Source organism: Oncorhynchus keta, chromosome 34 (assembly GCF_023373465.1).
Source record: "Oncorhynchus keta strain PuntledgeMale-10-30-2019 chromosome 34, Oket_V2, whole genome shotgun sequence".
Lineage (NCBI taxonomy): Eukaryota > Metazoa > Chordata > Actinopteri > Salmoniformes > Salmonidae > Oncorhynchus > Oncorhynchus keta.
Genome location: NC_068454.1, coordinates 80708598 through 80715716, shown reverse-complemented (window position 1 = coordinate 80715716; position 7119 = coordinate 80708598). Strand labels below are relative to the sequence as shown.

The 7119-nt window shown below is 42.2% G+C and overlaps 1 protein-coding gene across 1 annotated transcript in view; it reads right to left on the bottom strand.

Annotated features, from left to right (window-relative positions):
- Window positions 1-832: 832 nt before the first annotated feature.
- The window catches only part of LOC127914914 (uncharacterized), a 28281-nt gene continuing 21994 nt past the window's right edge, over window positions 833-7119 (bottom strand). The window contains exons 9-10 of the mRNA XM_052492688.1: window positions 2151-4009; window positions 833-2108 (exon numbers count right to left, since the gene is read on the bottom strand). The gene's annotated coding sequence lies outside the window, so the exon portion shown is untranslated. The remainder of the gene's footprint in view (window positions 2109-2150; window positions 4010-7119) is intronic.

Below are 7119 nucleotides of genomic sequence, written 5' to 3'. Positions count from 1 at the left end.
GGTTGTGGGTAGTTGTTTTCTGTGTCTGTGTTTACCATACAGAACTGTTTCGTGTAGTTCACGCTCTTTGTTGTTTTTGGTCATTTAGGGTTCTGTTTATTTTATTAAACATCACCTTCTTCCACCAACGACAGCCGTTACACAGGAAACGATTACACTCAGGTGTTATTGGCATCAGTGCAACCATTAGATTTTCACAGAGTAATAAAATTATAGTAAAATAATCATCATTTTGGTGGGGGGTTTTCTGCTGCGCATTTTGATCATTCAACCTCAGTAGGCAGATATAGCACCAAATTATTAGCCTGGTTTAAGGACATTAGCAACAAACATTTCACTTATTCATTGTCTTATCAACATTATATTGGAATAATAGGGATTATATATAATATAAAGAATTAAATAGCAGCTTCTGTACAGACAATTACTTAGAACAACATAAACAGTGATGTGTATGAACATGTTCTGAGGTCTAACTACACCAAATATACAATATATATATATATACACACACACAAGTAGCCTATTTCCGAACAAAGTAGCCATTTTCATTTGCCACAGAAATGAAAGTAAAAACGTAAATGCTGAGGATATGGCTTTTGCAAGTGCCAACATCCCTCAAAAAAGTTGACAATCCCAAAATGTGTGCATTCATTAACACATGTAATGAACGGAGGTAAAAAAAAACAACTGAAAGCATCTCCATAAACTACAGACAAATACACTGACACACAATGATGTGTATTCTTCTCAGACAGTGTAATGTGTTTATTTGATTTCCGATGGCTGTGTGTCCTGTCTTTCCATTTATATTATAATGCTACATTGCAGGTTTTTCAGAAATGTTTTCATTGGTGTTCTTTTTTTCAAGCGATATTGTGATTTAGAGTTTTTTTTCTGGTTGGATTCATCTCTTCTCCCCTTGAACTGTCCTAACTGTCCTAACTGCACCATTTTACAACCTCCAATGATCAGGGATTGAGTCTTGGAGAGAATCAGCTTGAGCAAAGTGAGGTGTATAATCACTGATCTTTATTGAAAAATATAAACGCAACATGCAACGATTTGAATAAGTTATAGTTCATATAAGGAAATCAGTCAATTGAAATAAATGTATTAAGCTCCAATCTATGGGTTTCACATGACTGCTCAGGAGCGCAGCCATGGCTGGGCCTGGGAGGGCATAGGCCCACCCACTGGGGAGCAAGGCCCAGCCAATCAGAATGAGTTTTTCCTCACAAAAGACAGAAATATTCAGTTTCATCAGTTGTCCAAGTGGCTGGTCTCAATCCTGCCGGTGAAGAAGGTTATACACGGTCTGCGGTTATGAGGCTGGTCGGACGTTCTGCCAAATTCTCAAAAACGACGCTGGAGGTGGCTTACGGTAAAGAAATGAACATTCAATTATCTGGCAACAACTCTGGTGGATATTACTGCAGTCAACATGCCAATTACACACTCCCTCAACACTTGAGACATCTGTGGCGTTGTGTTGTGTGACAAAACTGCACATTTTAGAGTGGCCTTTTGTCCCCAGCACAAGGTACACCTGTGTAATGTTCATGCGGTTTAATCCGCTTCTTGAGATGCCACACCTGTCAGGTGGATGAATTGTCTTGGCAAAAGAGAAATGCTCACTAACAGGTATGTACACAAATTTGTGCACAAAATGAGGGAAATAAGCTTTTTTTTGTATGGAACATTTCTGAAATCTTTTATTTCAGCTCATGAAACATGGGACCAACACTTTGTTGCGTTTATGCTTTTGATCAGTATACAAATAGCATTCTCTGCCAAATAATAGGCTTTGTGCAATTACTTTCATAGAGCTACGCCTCCCCTGACTTGAGCTACGCCTCCCCTGACTTGAGCTACGCCTCCCCTGACTTGAGCTACGCCTCCCCTGACTTGAGCTACGCCTCCCCTGACATGAGCTACGCCTCCCCTGACATGAGCTACGCCTCCCCTGACTTGAGCTACGCCTCCCCTGACTTGAGCTACGCCTCCCCTGACTTGAGCTACGCCTCCCCTGACATGAGCTACGCCTCCCCTGACTTGAGCTACGCCTCCCCTGACTTGAGCTACACCTCCCCTGACTTGAGCCACGCCTCCCCTGACATGAGCTGCGCCTCCCCTGACATGAGCTACACCTCCCCTGACTTGAGCTACGCCTCCCCTGACATGAGCTACGCCTCCCCTGACTTGAGCTACGCCTCCCCTGACTTGAGCTACGCCTCCCCTGACATGAGCTACGCCTCCCCTGACTTGAGCTACACCTCCCCGAAACACTCACTCACAACCAAACAATGAATTATTGATTGGAGACAGCTTGTTTCAATTAAAGAGCGTTTCCTTGGATTTTCTGCCTGCAGCAAACCCAGTGGATAATGTTGTAAATACCTGTCAAAGATAAAACCCTCAAAAAACAACCAGAACGCCTGGCTCTAATCATAGTATCAACTTCTCCTTTTACCTCTGACTCTGTTTTTGAAGCTCACTACTAATATATACACCTGATCCTCAATCAGCAGTATCATGTCAATAGAACAAAATGTCAGGAGAGGAGGCTTGGACAAATGTTCTCCCATCAGTCTGTTAGCATGTCCTTTCTCCTATAGGAAACAGCCAGAGAAATGTCTCCCCACTGGGCAAAGCAGTCCATTCAACATCTAGTTTTGATTGACATTTGGTTGGGTTGTCAACTAATGTGAATTCAACATGAAATCAACAACATTGGAATTAGGTGAAAAGTTGGGTGAAAATAAGAAGAAATGCCGTTATATTGACGAGTTTTTGCAAATCCAATCAGTTTTTCACGTTGATTCAACATCATCCCATTCCTCCCCTCAGCAGCCTCCTGTGTGTGGCACACTTGGCACCAACACATTCACAAACACACAAACACACAAACCAGATCTACCTCTAGTCCAGCAGTATGCCACTCCTTTCATATGGTTCACTCTTCTCTCCCGTGCACTTAACTGACCTACTGACCACTTCCTGTAATACCTGACATGTTGCACACCTGCAGACTCAGGTCAAAAGGTGTTTGTGTGTTAGACCTACGTGAACACCTCAGTGCCCCAGCCGGCGGTCAGTGTCAAGAGGCGTGGCCCCAGGTCAAGGGCAGGGTTTATCGCTCCGCTGCAATTGGACGACATCGACATGCCGATCCCCTTGCCGAGGTTCAGCTTGAGGTGGTGATCCGTCATCCACACTGATATGTCTGCCAGACATGCAGAGATGCGATTCGCCACCTGGTCATCAGAAGGGGGAAAGGAGAAGATTAATTGTGTGTCGTCTGCATAGCAATGATAGGAGAGACCATGTGAGGTTATGACAGAGCCAAGTGACTTGGTGTATAGCGAGAATAGGAGAGGGCCTAGAACAGAGCCCTGGGGGACACCAGTGGTGAGAGCGCGTGGTGAGGAGACAGATTCTCGCCACGCCACCTGGTAGGAGCGACCTGTCAGGTAGGACGCAATCCAAGCGTGGGCCGCGCCGGAGATGCCCAACTCGGAGAGGGTGGAGAGGAGGATCTGATGGTTCACAGTATCGAAGGCAGCCGATAGGTCTAGAAGGATGAGAGCAGAGGAGAGAGAGTTAGCTTTAGCAGTGCGGAGCGCCTCCGTGATGCAGAGAAGAGCAGTCTCAGTTGAATGACTAGTCTTGAAACCTGACTGATTTGGATCAAGAAGGTCATTCTGAGAGAGATAGCGGTAGAGCTGGCCAAGGACGGCACGTTCAAGAGTTTTGGAGAGAAAAGAAAGAAGGGATACTGGTCTGTAGTTGTTGACATCGGAGGGATCGAGTGTAGGTTTTTTCAGAAGGGGTGCAACTCTCGCTCTCTTGAGGACGGAAGGGACGTAGCCAGCGGTCAGGGATGAGTTGATGAGCGAGGTGAGGTAAGGGAGAAGGTCTCCGGAAATGGTCTGGAGAAGAGAGGAGGGGATTGGGTCAAGCGGGCAGGTTGTTGGGCGGCCGGCCGTCACAAGACACGAGATTTCATCTGAAGAGAGAGGGGAGAAAGAGGTCAGAGCACAGGGTAGGGCAGTGTGAGCAGAACCAGCGGTGTCGTTTGACTTAGCAAACGAGGATCGGATGTCGTCGACCTTCTTTTCAAAAGGGTTGACGAAGTCATCTGCAGAGAGGGAGGGGGGGGGGGAGGATTCAGGAGGGAGGAGAAGGTGGCAAAGAGCTTCCTAGGGTTAGAGGCAGATGCTTGGAATTTAGAGTGGTAGAAAGTGGCTTTAGCAGCAGAGACAGAGGAGGAAAATGTAGAGAGGAGGGAGTGAAAGGATGCCAGGTCCGCAGGGAGGCGAGTTTTCCTCCATTTCCGCTCGGCTGCCCGGAGCCCGGCTGCCCGGAGTGACGAAGGCCAAACGCTCTGAGGAAGGCCTTGAGGCAGATATGTAACGTTTTTAAAGAGCAGTGATACTATCAAGATCAGTGTGCGGGTTTCCTCTTTTTCTCATCTTATTCAGCTGTTACCATTCACCTGCAACAAAGATGGCTCAGATGAGTGAGTGCCTTTTGAGTTAGTGACAACACACCATCATCCGTTCCTGCTTCGTACTGTATCATATTGGTCTGACCTGGTCTAGGATGCTGCTGCTGAGAGATAGGTGCTCTGAGGGATAGGTGCTCTGAGGGATAGGTGCTCTGAGGGATAGGTGCTCTGAGAGATAGGTGCTCTGAGAGATAGGTGGCAAAGATGGACGCCGTTTCATTAGCCCCATACACTGTCAAATTCCCTCCACTGAAGTCCATGATAGCATCTGACAGAGAGAGGGAGCTGGTTGTTCAGTGACAGTCATCATGACACACTATATTTATATCTGACAGAGAGAGGGAGCTGGTTGTTCAGTGACAGTCATCATGACACACTATATTTATACCTGACAGAGAGAGGGAGCTGGTTGTTCAGTGACAGTCATCATGACACACTATATTTATACCTGACAGAGAGAGGGAGCTGGTTGTTCAGTGACAGTCATCATGACACACTATATTTATACCTGACAGAGAGAGGGAGCTGGTTGTTCAGTGACAGTCATCATGACACACTATATTTATACCTGTCAGAGAGAGGGAGCTGGTTGTTCAGTGACAGTCATCATGACACACTATATTTATACCTGACAGAGAGAGGGAGCTGGTTGTTCAGTGACAGTCATCATGACACACTATATTTATACCTGACAGAGAGAGGGAGCTGGTTGTTCAGTGACAGTCATCATGACACACTATATTTATACCTGACAGTATAAACTGTAACGATATTGCGCCTGACACCTTCTACCATACCCCGTTCAAAGGCTCTTAACAGAGACCAGCTTAGATAACCAGTCTTACAAGTCTGTGTATTATGGCTTATTGAAGGCTATAGATAAGGAGAAGTAGTTTCCTAAAAGTAGATGGGTCGTTCCATGAAAAGAGTGCCTTTTGTAGGATATCACATGATGTCTCTCTTGAAACCAGTTGCATCTGGTTTGGGTAGAGAGTCACGGTGCCAAAATGGGAGGGGGGTTAACTTGCCTGGCCCAAAACAACTGCGCAGAGTTGAACAAAGATGCCATACAGCTAAAACCTCTCTGGTTATAGCTTCAAGCTATCAACTTCTTATCAAGTCATAATGTACCAAATTACTTTTTCATAAGCTACTGTAATAGTATACTGATAAAAATATGTTCACGACGTAGGCAGTGGTGGAAAAAGTACACAATTGTCATACTTAAAAGTGAAGATACTTTAATAGAAAATGACTCAAGTGAAAGTCACCCAGTAAAATACTACTTGAGTAAAAGTCTAAAAGTATTTTGTTTTAAATATACTTAAATATCCAAAATGTAATTGTAATTGCTAAAATAAAAGTAAAAGTACAAATATTTCAAATTCCTTTATATAAAGCAAACTAGACGTCACCATATTGTAGTATTATTTAGTATTTTTTTACAGATAGCCAGGAGCACACTCCAACACTCATTTACAAACGAAGCATGTGTGTTTAGTGAGTCCGCCAGATCAGAGGCAGTAGAGATGACCAGACGTTCTCTTAATACGTGCATAAATTTGACAATTTTCCTGTCCTGCTAAGAATGCAAAATGTGATGAGCACTTTTGGGTGTCAGGGAAAATGTATGGAGTAAAAAGTACATTATTTTCTTCAGGAATAAAGTGGATTAAAAGTAAAAGTGGTTAAAAAAAAATACAGATAGCCCCAAAAACAACTTAAGTAGCACTTTAAAATATTTTTCCTTCAGTACTTTACACAACTGCATGTATGAACATGGTTGCAATAAGTGGTGTTGACTGGTGGTCATTTGTCTACTGACTGTTTACTCAGGTTATCAATTCTTATTTGTGGTTGCAATGTCGAGAGGAAAACCTGCAAGTAAGCACTTCATTGGACTGTGCATATGACACACACACACACACACACACACACACACACACACACACACACACACACACACACACACACATATATATATATATATATGTGTGTGTGTGTGTGTGTGTGTGTGTGTGTGTGTGTGTGTGTGTGTGTGTGTGTGTGTGTGTGTGTCATATGCACAGTCCAATGAAGTGCTTACTTATATATATATATACATACACGCACACATATATATATATACATGTATGTGTATATATATATATGTATGTATATATGTGTGTATATATATATGTATGTGTGTGTGTATATATATACATACACACACACACACACACACACATATATATATATACACATACATATATATATATACATGTATGTGTATATATATATATATATATATGTATATATGTGTGTATATATATATGTATGTGTGTGTGTATATATATATACACACACACACACACACACACATATATATATATACACATACATATATATATATATATATATATATATATATATATATATATATATATATATATATATATATATATATATATATATATATATATATATATATATATATATATATATATATATATATATACACACATACATATATATATATTTATACACATACATATATATATATATTTATACACATATATATATATATATATATCAATTTTTTTTCTTCTGTCTATAAAAATAGTGTGCTT